Source organism: Solanum pennellii, chromosome 9 (assembly GCF_001406875.1).
Source record: "Solanum pennellii chromosome 9, SPENNV200".
Taxonomy (NCBI): Eukaryota; Viridiplantae; Streptophyta; class Magnoliopsida; order Solanales; family Solanaceae; genus Solanum; species Solanum pennellii.
The window spans coordinates 22,214,326-22,228,659 of NC_028645.1; positions in this window are offsets into that span (position 1 = coordinate 22,214,326).

A 14,334-nucleotide genomic window follows, 5' to 3' on the forward strand; every position below is an offset into this window, starting at 1 on the left:
ACTATCTAATAGGCTAGTATTGATTGGTACGAGGTAATAACTTAGCCAAATATCGAATACGATGCTTAATATGAGGTAAAGATAAGGGTTAGGATAGCAACACACGTAGCCGGACCAAGGTACGGAGTGAAATTCTCTAGATGCCGGACCAAGGATTTAGAAATACATAGCTTATCACTTTGCATGCAAGATACTAAGAAGAATTGTTATAGTTAGAATTATCAAGTTATGAACCTGTGGGGAACACGTAAACCCTAGTTACTTTGATTAATTGATTAAACTCTAACATTCGAAGCTGTTAAGTGTTTCTTTCAATTTCGTTAGTTATTTTCATTCAATTAGAAATAGAAACCCCCCTTTTATTGTTTTTGCTTTCCAAGGAAGTAATTGACCGAACAATAGTAATAATAGGTTGAACTTAAGTCTAAACTATTTTCCTCGTGGGAACGATCCCAACCTCACTAGTTGGGTTATTTACTTGACACGAGAGCTTTACTTCTTATTTGAGAAGTAAGTTTGAGCGTATCACAAGACCTAGCCTGATGAAAGGAACCTGAATGATCACAATTCCCTCCACAACATACAATTTTGGAAGATTAACCTTGGAAGTATTTACCAAAATGAAAGAATTATGCCCAACGTAACCTGCCTCAGATGCTGGTATAACATCATGAATGGGTTTTCTAGACTGAGAGTGATAACCTCTCCCTAAGTAACCTTGACTCCTAGCGGAGCACCACCATAATCACCTATATTCATGGGCCCTCTTGCCCTCACGCTGCTCAAATCTCTCACGATGAATCATCTCCAACTTCTTAGCATCATCTACAACCTTCTGGAATGGAACCCCGGAAGTAGCAACCTGAGAAACTCCTAGACGAATCGCAATAATATCCTTTTAACAAAACTTCTCACTCTCTAAGCCTCTATGGGATGTATCATCGAATCATGCCTAGCAAAGGCATGGAATTTACCCCCATACTATGCGACTGACATACCATCTTGCTGCAAATCTTTGAACTCAACCCTCTTGCGCTCTTTCTCACTGCATGGAAAAACTTGGCTAGAAATACATGAGTAAACTTAGTCCATAATAGTGGAGGGGATGTAGATGGCCTACTACTAATATAATACCTCCACCACTACTTGGAAGAGCCAGTCATCTGAAACACTATGTAGTCAATCCATGAGACTCCACTAGTCAAAGATTATGCAACCTCTCATGACAACTTACTATACATTTATATGCATCCTCAGTTAAGTCACCATTATAAGTTGGAGTATTAATCAGTCGGAACCTCCAGAACATCTTTTGTTTATCAATGTTCATGGAAGGAGTGTTTGCCAAAGTGATGTGATACCTGGAAATTCTATACTATCTAATGAGGGAGCTACAACAACAACTGGCTGAGTCCAGGGAGTCTGAGAATCTAGAGCAACCATCAGATCTGGAGGCTAACCTCCAACACGTGTGACAGACAAAGTTCCCGCCTGTGCCATCCCCTCTAGAAGTCCTAGCATAAGAGCCAGTGTATCTTGAGGAACTATGGTGTCAATAATATTGGGTGGATCCTGAGTTGGTCCATCCCCTTCGACACGATCCTGCACATCTCCATCCCCATGAATAACATCTGCATCAAGAGGTAATGTCATATCATGGTTCTAGGTAGCTATTGGTACTTGGCCTTCCATGGGTGCTGCAATATGACCTCTACCCCGACCTTGAACTTGTCCCCTGCCTCTACCTCGAATAGTGCTCCAAGAAGCAGGTGCAGGAATAGGCTCTTGATCACAACTTGCAGATGTACGAGTCCTCACCATCTGAGAGAGGATGAGATTTCAAAATTAGAATTTCAACAGTCAAGTGTGCACGATAAGGAATGAAAGACTAGAATTTTCTTAAGTGTTTTATAGTCTCTTGAAGATAGGCATGGGTGTCATCATACTGATTCACAAGAATTTATTAGACATTGCTCTTGTACTTATGAGACCGACGAACCTAGGGCTCTGATACCAAATTGTTACGACCCTTCACAAGTCGTGATTGAACCTATGTTCCCAATCAATAGGTAAGTCAACCCAACATATGTTATCTATTTTAACTAACGAATAAGGTAAAAAGGTAAACAATGAGTAAAAATCACCAACACTAAGTTCTTTATAAACTATGACCTGCAGAATGTTATAGTACCACCCAATAGTGGTGCCAGAAGTATAAGAGCTTCTAAATAAGGTGTAAGTCTAAAACTAAAATGGAAATCCAAACATAAAGGATATCATGTTTGAATACTAAAATAACAAAATAAATAAAAAATAGATGGAGGTGTGGGGTACGAAGCAGTCAAGCATGTCACCACAACTCCAAGATACTTCAAGCTCAGACTTAAAAAGCTCCATGAGATGTGCTTGTACTTGGAATAGAATCTGTACCACAAGAGCGTGCAACAAGTGTAGTATGAGTACGAAACCACGTGTACCTATTATATCTCATAGACCAACAACGAAGAAGTAGTGAAGAGAGTTCATATAAGAAAAATCAGTTCTTTACTTATACAAGTCTATATATTATACTTACTAGTCAAGTTTCATCAAATAAGGTAATCAAATATCAAGTACTTTCAACCACCAATAAAATAAATAATTATCAAGAATGAAGAATATCATGAGATGCAATGCAATATGACACCATGAAATGATATGCCTCAGATTTAAGTATTCTCTCGACCGTATCTACATGATACTCTTTGAAAATACATCGATGGTTTATGAACCATAGGAGACTCGCGAGGTTCATATACCGACATGGACGATCTCCACATGTATGTGGAGACAACGTCAACGCATTATCTTAAAATCAAATAATATCCGCACTAACGGTCTCCATGTGCCCAAATTAAAATATTAAAATCTCAAAATCCCCCGCACAAATGATCTCCACGTGCCTAACTTATACTCAGTCTCATGTCAACGCATGTGCACAATATGTTTCAATAACACAGGATGATAATGCATCTCAATTAATCGAGGATCAAGACAATATATAACCACCTCATCTATCACAATTACATGGGTTCAATAAAGAAACATAATCACACACAAGAATTCAAGTCAATAGTACATCAGCTAATGCCCATATGTTATGTCATTCTCGGATCAAATCCGCATTTTATAGTACTAAAATTTTCCTTTATGACACAGGCACTCGTACTGATGCCTGTCACACCATTGGTACGAGACCCCCTCCCCCCTCCCCCCAATCTTTCGTCCTTACTCATGGTCTATTTCATTTTTAACCTTTAATTAGAAAAACATCCTTTAATAAAGTATGAATTTCTTAATATACCTTGAATGTCGAATACATGCCACAAAATTTCAAGATATTTTCTTTCCTTTTTGTAAAGCTTTAGAACATTCACAATCTATCAATTATGCAATAATCGTAAGCACGTGAGTTCGTAGACACTCATATAATTATATGTCTAACCTAAACCCAAAAACTCACTTATATCTCTAATCAATCTCCTAATTTTTATATAATTTATATGTCAAAAAATTCATATTTGCTAAATTTCAAGTCTATGTATGAACCTCAATCTCTCCAAATATCCTAAAATTTAATGCTAAATCATATAATATACACCTAATAATTATTTACCTATCTTAATATATTAAAATAGTATGACAAATAATTAATTAATAATAAATGAATTTAACCCCTCAGAAACAAAAGGGTTCACCTTCTATTAATGCACACCAACATGACTCCAAAAATTTTCCCCGAACCTCATTAATTGCAACCATTATATTTCTAATATTAAAACTAGGTATAACAGGTCCCAATCACAAAGAAAACAAGAAAATTTATCTTTTACCCACTATATTCCAATAAACTAATATATTTAACTTTCCTAATAATACTGAATGATCTGCTTCCTATATCGAAAGAACTAAACATCAATTTTCAATAATTAATGCAGTGACGCACTTTCTTTTATCCAATAATCTATATACTGAAACTAATAATACTTGAAGCTCCTCCAACAATAAAAACTACAAATACCAGAACGAGTTTTACTAGTCTTACCAAGACACTCGTCTTCAATCACAATTACTCCTGTTTGAGTTCTCTTCTTTTGTGTTCCCTTCAAAGTCAGTATATGATAGATAACCACTCTGGTTCCTTTTACCCTAGCTATATGGATTATAAGTGAATAGTGGGTATAACTCACTTTCGATATTTCTTTTTTAAATATATAATAAATTCATATTCCCATAGTAAACAGCTATTCTAAATTACCTGACCATTAAATAATCTCCATTAATTAAATTGTTCAAAATTACATTTAAAATTTTACGGGAAGAGTCAAAATAGTCTTATTTCTCAAAAAACCTAGCTGGTCATTACACATTTGTGCAATAAAAAAAAATTGATTTATTTGAGATAGTAAAGCTTTTCAAAATTTAATTACCTGAAGTAGTATATCTTCTTTTGCAATGATTTTTCCATGCCTAATTTCATTTGTATAAACAAATCGAAAAAATTGATTTACATGAGGTAGTAATTTTTTTTTTTGCAATGATTCTTAAATTTCGTTGGTTGACTTCCCGATTATGTGTTTTCTTACCTATTTTCTTATATATGCTTTTTAATTTATTTATTATAATAAGTTCTTGACAATCGTTACAACTCTTCATTCTCCAAATATCATTTATGTTAAAAATTTTCATTATCCTCTTTTATTGTAGGTTAATAGATGCATTAGATCTATTGAGTAGATTATTATATACACTATGAATAACAAAATTCAAAAAAATTTAGAAATATATATATATATATATATATATATATATAATATTTCATGGATTAAAACTTAGTTCATCTAATACATTGTTATAGACACGTAATTTTTAACCAAACATAAGGTTTTACACTAATTTTTATTTTTAAAATATTTTTATATGTCTAAGTTAGATATTTTAATTTTATCTTATTTTAGTGATTTTGTTTTAAAAGATTTGAAAATAACAAAAAGGGATATGTTTTTAGTTTAATAAATAAAATAGTATTTCTTTTATAACTAATTATTAGTTAGTTTTTTTAGTTTAAAAAATAACTAAATAATATTATATTCTATTATATTAACTGTTTTAAAAATAATACTTTACCTCACTACCATTACCCCACTAAACCTCTACCCACATTTCCCACCCCAGACAACACACACGTATCACACTACTCCCTCAGCCCACTTCACCATCCTCCCATTCCGCACTACCTAACACATATTATTACTTTACTACTACTTTAGAAAAAGCTTGTTTCAACATTGTATGCTTAAGGTTTTTTGATTAAAATTTAAAGGTATTTTGATCTTTTGAGTGAATCATTATAGTGTACATGTCTTCCAAAGGTATCTTCAGTGGACATATCATCATTTTCATCTGTCAACGTTTTCTCTTCACTGCACTCTGCTTTGGTCAGTGAAATCTCCTTTTGTTTCTCTCAATCATCTCAGCTAAGGGTGTTTCAAATTGTTTCTTTGATTTTTTGCTAATATTCATGCTTCCCCAAAACTATGGTGATGGTTTATCTTTCTTGTAGTTGTAATCGTTATTCTACTCTTTTTTACTCATTTCAATTTTTCCTTTTTGTTGAAATCCTAATTTATATTTTTGTTGAAATCCTAATTTATATTCCCATGCATTATTTTTTATGTTGTTTTGTTTTGAATATCCATTTTTTGGTTGGATATAAAAACAAGTTACGAGCTTTTTATCTTTTGTTGATAACTTTGATCTTAACATCTTCATAGTTTTTAAATAATAATTTGACTTTATTGTTAATGTTCAAGTTTGCTTTTTCTTAGGAGACCATAATGAATTGAAGCTTTACTTTGGCCTTCTTCAAAGCTTTTTTGCCACATGCAATAATTACTTTGGACTTTTTTCTATTCATATGAGTTTTTGATGTAATTAAATGAAAGAAAAATTTATTTAAGATTTGATTTCAGAATTTTAGCTACATGTATGTTTGTCGAATTGAATCGTGCATTAATTTTATGTACCTTTATTGAGCTCTGTAGAAAATGATTTGATTAATTAAAGTGCCGATGAAAATTTTTCTATTCTGTGCACTGAATAAGTAACAAAGAGTTTCTCCGGTCTTTTAGAGATGTCTTTGCCAAGCAACAAGTGGGATCACAGAAAAGGGAAAAAAAGATATGTACTACATATTTAGAGATTTAACATTCAATATGATCATGTTCTGTAGCTAAATTTCATCTTATTTGTAATTACCTCAATGGCCCTGCTAGATATTATCGCAACACTAATCTTGTGTAGCTAGCCCTATAACGAGCTTAAAAACACAAACAACAATTTGATTTTGCTTCTCGTACAGAATGGGAACATGAATTGATGCATTGGCTGAGAGGGATAGATTATACAAACATATCTCATTGGAGAGATAAGCATTGTACATAAAGAACTAAGACTTGTTGCATCAATCTTGATTTCACAACCATTTAGACCATAAATGGAGCCATTTAGTAAAAGGCAAATCATCGATTATCAAACTCTTTAATGAAGAGACCGAAATCACAAGTTGCTTCAAGTTCATCCACTCACAATTTAATATAGCCAACTCCCAAAGCACAAAGCAGCTTGAAAACAACCTTTTGATTGGGCTATCATCCTGAAATGTGACAAAACACGGTTTTAAGAAAATGAAGAGGAGCAAAATGTCATTTCTAATCGTGCCTTAGTGGTAGCGACTCTCGGAAGCTGCAAGTACTATCTTCAGTTTCATTTTAGCTAATTCTAATTATTTGGGGAAAAAAGTAAAAGTTATCTTACTTTATTGCATGAAGATGTAAAAAATTAAAAAACCCTATAGCTTGTGAATCCTTTGAATTATAGGATGAGCATAATTTACCAACATGGCTAGAAATTAGGCTTTGAACTTATGTAAAACTTGTTGTATAGATTTGGGTTCCGTAAAAATTTAAGTTAGGTAGATATGTTTCATTTTTCATGGAACAAAATCTTTTAAGCCAAAAATGTCTACCTGCTTTGGGATAAACATGTCTGCATCAGTATAATACTTTCTCTTCACTCATTTCTTTTTGAATTTCTTAAATGTGTTGCCTCTTTTTTAATTTGTTTGTCTTAGTTTGACTTGACACGTTATTTTTAAATCTTGCAGTCATAAACTAAAGATGTGTATAATGCACCAACATCTTATGAATCTTGTAATCTGAAATATGTCTGGTAGAACGTTAGAAATAAGAATTACTAAATAGAAAAAGTGACATTATTCTTTTAGGCAAACTAAAAAGAAAATAAGACAAATAAATTGAAAAGGAAGTAGAAAATTCAAGCTATACTTAATAACTAAGATAAGCAGGGGATATATTTAAGTAAACATATCATGTGTGAATCCTTTGTTATGTAGAGCTTCGCTGATCCTTTCTGACTTTTATATATTTTGATAGTATTTCCTCCATAACACTAACCAAAAGAACTTTATTTATTATTTATCATATAATTTTCCATGTTAATCATCATCATTTTTTAAAGTTTTCTATGCTGAGTGTAAATTTCACTTGTAATGATAAAGTGTGCCTTCTGTTATTTTGTCTGCATATTGTTTGGATGGTAGGTATATATTATTTTGTAATCTATTATATTGTATTGTTGTGGATTATATTATGTTATTTTTAAAAAATATAATTATATGCATATAGATTATATCATTTTTTGTCGTTATGACTATGCATACACGATTTCAGCATGCTGCTTGATTTACTATAAGCCACACTATCAAACCATATATATAAAGCTACAACACACAAGTTATTATTTTGTTGTGTTACTTGTGTACGAACGACATTGATATGTAGGATATAAAAATAATTTCCCTTTAACATTTAGTACATATGATGCACTATGCTAGGCACATCCTATAATCTGTATGACCGAACAAATTGAAGATTCTTGATTGAAGAAGCCCCTATGCGAAACATACCAAGTTTCAAGCACTGAGTTGACCATAACCTGACAACATTTGCTTATGTGTCTAATTTAGTACTTACAACTTCCCCATGCTTCGCCCGTTCCCTATCATTGTTTTAATTATATTCTATTTTATCGTATCATATTTTATTTTGCAAGATTAGAAAATTCCTATAAATACTCTTGATTTACTGATAACTGTTTTTGTCAAGAACAAAGTCACTTATGATGATGAATTTGTACCCTTATTATTTGTTATGATTGATGACACAATTCTCTAAATTATATTACATCTATTATATATCACTAAGTAAATTGTATTCCTTTGTTAATGTTATTCTGGGAATAACAAAAAGATTCAACATCAACAAAGTCACTTCGACAATAGAAGAATGAACTTTTAAGGTTCTGATTGTAGGCAAAGGTCATCCCTTATTTCTATATTTACTAATTATATGAGGTTTCATCATTTAAATTAGGCTACTTTGTGCTCTTTTATTCTTGAAGTTTCTCTAATTATATATGTTTAACCAAGTATTCAACTTTGAACATAAATATATTTTCCTCTTCTTCCACAGGTACTTTTTGCCAGGGTGATCAACGATCAAAATGTACCACTACGTAAATGATACATATGTAAATATCCAAATGTAAATAAAGTAGCCAGGAACATATTTTGTGCATTTAGCTCAAAAAATCCTTTTATCGTTGGGCCCGTACGAGTACGGGCCATCTCTACCTAGTTGGAATACAAAACAACACATCAACACATACACAAAAAAGATCAGCAAAATAGAAAAAGAAAATCAGAAAAAAAATTCCTAGAACTCAAGAAAAAAGGCATTTGGTCAAAACAAGAAAAATAAAAATCACTCTCAGATTGTATTTTTCTTCCAATTATAAATAAAGCTTGAGTTCAAGGTTTGCTTTCATGATTTCAAGTTTGTGATTCTTGATTATACTTATTTCATGATTATATAAGACTTTGTAGATAGTGAAATTTTACTAATAATCCATACTAATTTTGGATTAAATATTATATTCATGATATATTGACCAAGTCCAAATTGCTGTCCATTAAGTTGATAAGACGAGCCCAACTCATGTTCTTCAAGTCCAAGGACCAAAATTGTTTGGGCGAAAATACCCCTAAAACCCTAGCTCAAGCCTATATAAAGAGGTCTTCATAAGACCAAGAAAGAAAAAAAAAGGAGGAAGACAAAAATACACACACAGGAATACATAATTGCTCTTAAGTGGTGATCTATAAGTCTTCCACATACAGAGAAATCTTCGCTCCAAGTGTTGAGCCACAAGTACAAAGAAGTTTTCTCTCCAAAAGTTGAGTCGCAAGTATTCCATCAAATCAAGAACATCATTGAAAAGAAGAATTAGGGGACATATCTTTTCTTATTTATAAAGATTGTAACCTTCGCATAAATTCAAATACAAATATTATTGTTTGCTTGCTATTTTCCTTTTCTATTTGCTGTATTTTAGGACTGAAACTTTATACACATAAATTGACACGCCCAATGAAACAATCTTTACCTCTCATCTCTGCTCTTCTAAAAAATTTAAATAATCAAAGTTCAAGAACACTGAGATAACTTCCAAGAAGATCAACTCGAAATCTACATCTGCATCCAAGTCTGGATCTACATCCGTAACCACATCTGAATCTACATCCACATCTTCACTGATGTTCTTGATTTGATGGAATACTCAACTCAACTTTTGGAGCGAAAACTTCTTTGTACTTACGACTCAACACTTGGAGTGAAGATTTCTTTGTACGTGGAATACTTGTATATCACCACTGAAGAATAATTATGTAATTCTATGTGTATGTATTTTTGTTTTCCTCCTTTTTGTTTTCTTGGTCTTATGAAGAACTCTTTACTTAGGGGTATTTGGGCTTGAATAACATGAGTTGGACTCGTCTTGTCAACTTAATGGACTAGCCTAAATGTAATTTGGCCTTGGTAAACGTATCATGAATTTAAGATTTAATCCAAATTTAGTATGAATTTATCAATAAAATTTCACTATCTACAACTTGGTCCCAATGTTATGAATTTGCTCAAATTTTGTGTGTGTTGAACTTTGATATTATAATATTGAAATACTTACTCATTATTTTAATCTATGTTATCTTTCATCTTGTACAATATGCTTTTATCAATTAAGTGCTTTTATATTTAAATAAAGTCTGAAAGAATTATTCTAATAGTTTGTCAGGTCAAATTTCTGTAAGATTAAAAATATTTTTTTAAAGATGGAGAGTAACATATTTATATTTTATTTTATTTTAATGCATTTTTTATAACTTGCAAGTATACAAAAAATGCAAATGCATCTATATCAAATTTGAATATGAAATAAATCTATTTGTTTAAGATTTTAGACTTTTATTATTTAAATTATATTCATGAATATAAATAGTATAAAATAATTCAGTCACTAACAATATGCTTAAGCTTTCTAGCAATAGGTGAGCATTAGGATGAATGTATGACCCACTAAAAATATTATTTTTTTTTTGAAAGAATGTGGTTATGCAATCTTTTTCTTGAGACATTAAAATAAATTTAAAAAATGCGGTAATGCATCTTGTCCACTAATATAATTAACTTTTATTAATTTAAAGTAGAGACTTATATAAAAAATAAGGTTATTAAGTGTGATGCGAAGAAGACAGATTTGTTTCTAAACGTCAAGATCGAGAATGCAATTACATATCTAGGTTGAGACCAAATAAAAGTTCAACAAATAAAAATGCAAGCAAATCATGACCTATAAACATATATCCAAAAGATAGTAAAAATGAGTATAAGTCAATAAAAGAGACCGTGCTAGAACCACGAGACTCGAGGGATGCCTAATAGTTTCCCTCGATCAACAAAATTCCTTACTTGAATTTCTGGTTTGCAGACCAAAAACTAAAGAGTTATTTTATATTGATTAGGGATTCAAAAAGGTGATTTGAAACACCAAAACTTAATTCCAAGTGTTGACTGTGAACTAAAAATAATCTCTAATCAATACTTCACTTAAATTGGAAAAACCCTCCCGTCGGTGCAAAAAAAGGGGTGTGACATATCTGTCGACTCTGCTGGGGAATAACTAGAATTTGAGCTTTGTTATATTAACTTTTAATTGATTTTATTATTTTATTTTATTGTTTATATTTTGTTTGATGGCCTAATTTTCTACATGTAGCTCATTTATCGCTTTTATATTGTTGAATTTTATTAAGTTATTTTATTTTGTACAACCATTATAAGTTTACGAACACATTCACACACGTTCACAGGAATACAATTATGCATCCTACACTCTATCAAGATAAAGTTGGAGTGTCTTGACACCCAACGAAAGATATTTTAGTTACATATTGTAGGCGGGGCTAGGCCAACAATGAAGTTGGAATAGCGCTGCTATCGATAAATTGCCCCTCCCTAGCTCGAGTTTTCCACTCGGATAAATAGTCTAGATACCTATCCTCTTCGTGTTAAACCTAGTGAAACTGAAACACAGATATGACTACTCTTAGTAGGCTTCACTTATTTGTATTATTACTTGCAATTGACTTAGTGACTCAACATAGGATCAAATCTGTCTAGGTTGTGTTTCCCTCTATTATTTGATTACTTAGATAGTTGCATATGTTATAAAACAAATGCATTTATTTAAAAGGTCGTTGTTTTGTGAATTGTAGGGTGATTAGGGAAATGAGAAAAATAGTTTATCTTTTGAATTTTGTATAAAGATAGTGTCACACCCTTTTTGCGCACCGCGGCGTAAGGCATTTACAATTTAAGTGATGTTTTGATTAGGGATTATTTGTACTTTTCGGAGTCGCCACTTGGAATTGAGTTATGTGTTCCAAGTCACCTTTTCTTTTTAATCCCTAACCAAAAGAAAATGACTCTTTATTTTGGTCTGCGAACCAGAAATTCAGGTAAAGAATTTTGTTGACCGAGGGGAAGGTATTAGGAATCCCTCGAGTTTCGTGGTTCTAGCACGGTCTCTTTCATTGACTTATACTTATTTTAAAATATTTTGGATATATTATTTTTAGGTCATGACTTGTTTGCATTTTTATTGTTGAACTTTTATTTGGTCTCAAATGATATTCATAACTGCATTCTCGACTTTGACATTTGAAGACATAACTATCTTCATATCTCATGTTCATCACACCTAATAATTTTTATTTACACTTCTTGATTTAAATTAATGAGAGTCAGTTATTAAATTAATTTGGTCAAGGTGCGTAACCGCATCCTTGAGTTTCTTTTAGTGTCTCAAAAAAGATGTGTAACCACATTCTTAATTGAAACAAATATTTATTAATATGCCTAAAACTCATCTAGTCATTAAAACAAATATTTTTCCTTCATACATAAAACAAAATAATGTAAAATAAATCTAAATGTTGAGGATACTATATTTAATTCTTGCATTATTCTATATCTTTTATTTTATATGTTAATATTTTATATTTTTATTACTCTTAAAGTTAATATCAAAATGAAGCGTACACTTTTATTAAAACAAAACAATAATTATTGTTAAAATAAATATTATTTTTGGGTAATAACATAAAATAAAAAATAATTTGTTTTATTTATTTATTTGTTCATTAGTCTAGCTATACCTACTTTATCATTATTATTTAAATCAAGACAAGAAAATTGTTATGACTCATTCATTTTAAGAGATCCCAACTAACATTTTTCAAAACTCAATGTATAAACTCTAAATCCTTAATTAAATTTTGATATTCAATGAGATTCTATGTGACATTAACTAGAAGCTTATTCAAAGCATCAAATTGTGCTACAATAAATAAGAGCAAACATATTTAATTTTACATTTTATTTCAATTGAATTATGAATGAAACAAAACTATATATAAAAAAAATTCATATAATTACATCACATTCCATAGATAAATTAAATAAGATGAGTTAAAGTTGAATACCGCAAACCTCGATTAAAACACCCAGAAATTATGTATTTTTTGTTGGGTTCTTGAAAGGAAATGAAAATGTTTCTTTTATTATTTGTTGCCTTTTTCTTTTTGCTGATTTTTCTTTTTTTGTTTTCTGATTCTTCTCCTCTCTTTCTTTTTTTTCTTTTTGGGTGTTTTTGCTGAATTTTTTTGTGTGTGTGTGTATATATATAGTGTGTAGGAGTGTATATGGGTGAGAGGGTGCGCGGAGAGGATCATGTGAGAGTGTGGGAAGTGATAGTGGGGTTATGGGTACATGTGATGATAATGAATAATATTCTTATAAATTAAATATATCAAAATTATACATAATAAATATTAATTATCTAGAACCAAAAAAAAAACTAAATGACTAATTAAAAAATATAATTAAGAAACACTAGTTTATTTATTACATTTGAATTATAAGTAGATATATTTTTATAGCTTTTCATCTATTTTTTTTTAACAATTTAAATAAAACTTACCTTAAAAAATGATTCTATTTTTGTTGTTTCCGAATTTATAAAAATAACTTAATAAAAATAAGACAAAATTAAAATATCTAACTTAAACATAAAAGAAATATTTAAGGAATAAAAAATAGTATAAAACCTTATGTTCGGTCAAGATTACTTGTCTACAGTTTGCCCCTCTTTGACTAGAAACACGAAGTGTTTTCAGACAAAGAAGTAGATAAAGCGACAAGTTTTGACCGAACTCTTATTTGAAAGAAAATATGTGATCGCGCCCTTGTTTGGGACAGCCTACATATCCCGGGTTGTAAAGGAATCAGGTCACGTGTAGTTCAAGGAGATGAGGTCATAAATTGAAAGTTAAGTGAGGTTCCATCGAGGCTACAGATCGCGGATCTTATCCTTATTTACACCAAAATGAAAGACTAATAGTCGAAAGGAAAATAAAAGTACAAGCTCCTATCTATGCAACTTCCTTTGAGTCTTGACTTTCAGATATCACCTTGATTTTGGTGAGTATCCTGATCTTGAATGGATCTGATGCTTAACTTGTCACCTGAGAGTGAGTTTTGGACACTCTTCAAAATGACAAATTTGAATATGTTCTTGAATGACTTCATGTTTTCTCAATCAGTAGCTGAATACAAGAAGTTGTTAGGAAGTCAAGTTTCTATATGCATTGCAGAATCCGATTTCTGGTGATCATGAGGATTGATCATTATAAAAATAATTGAAACTCTTTTTCTTGAATTTCAAATTCATTTTTCGCTTAAAGAAACCTGAAAACCATCACAAATAAAAAATAAATAAAAATTTTGCCCCAGTTCTCACTAGAAAATTTTTGTG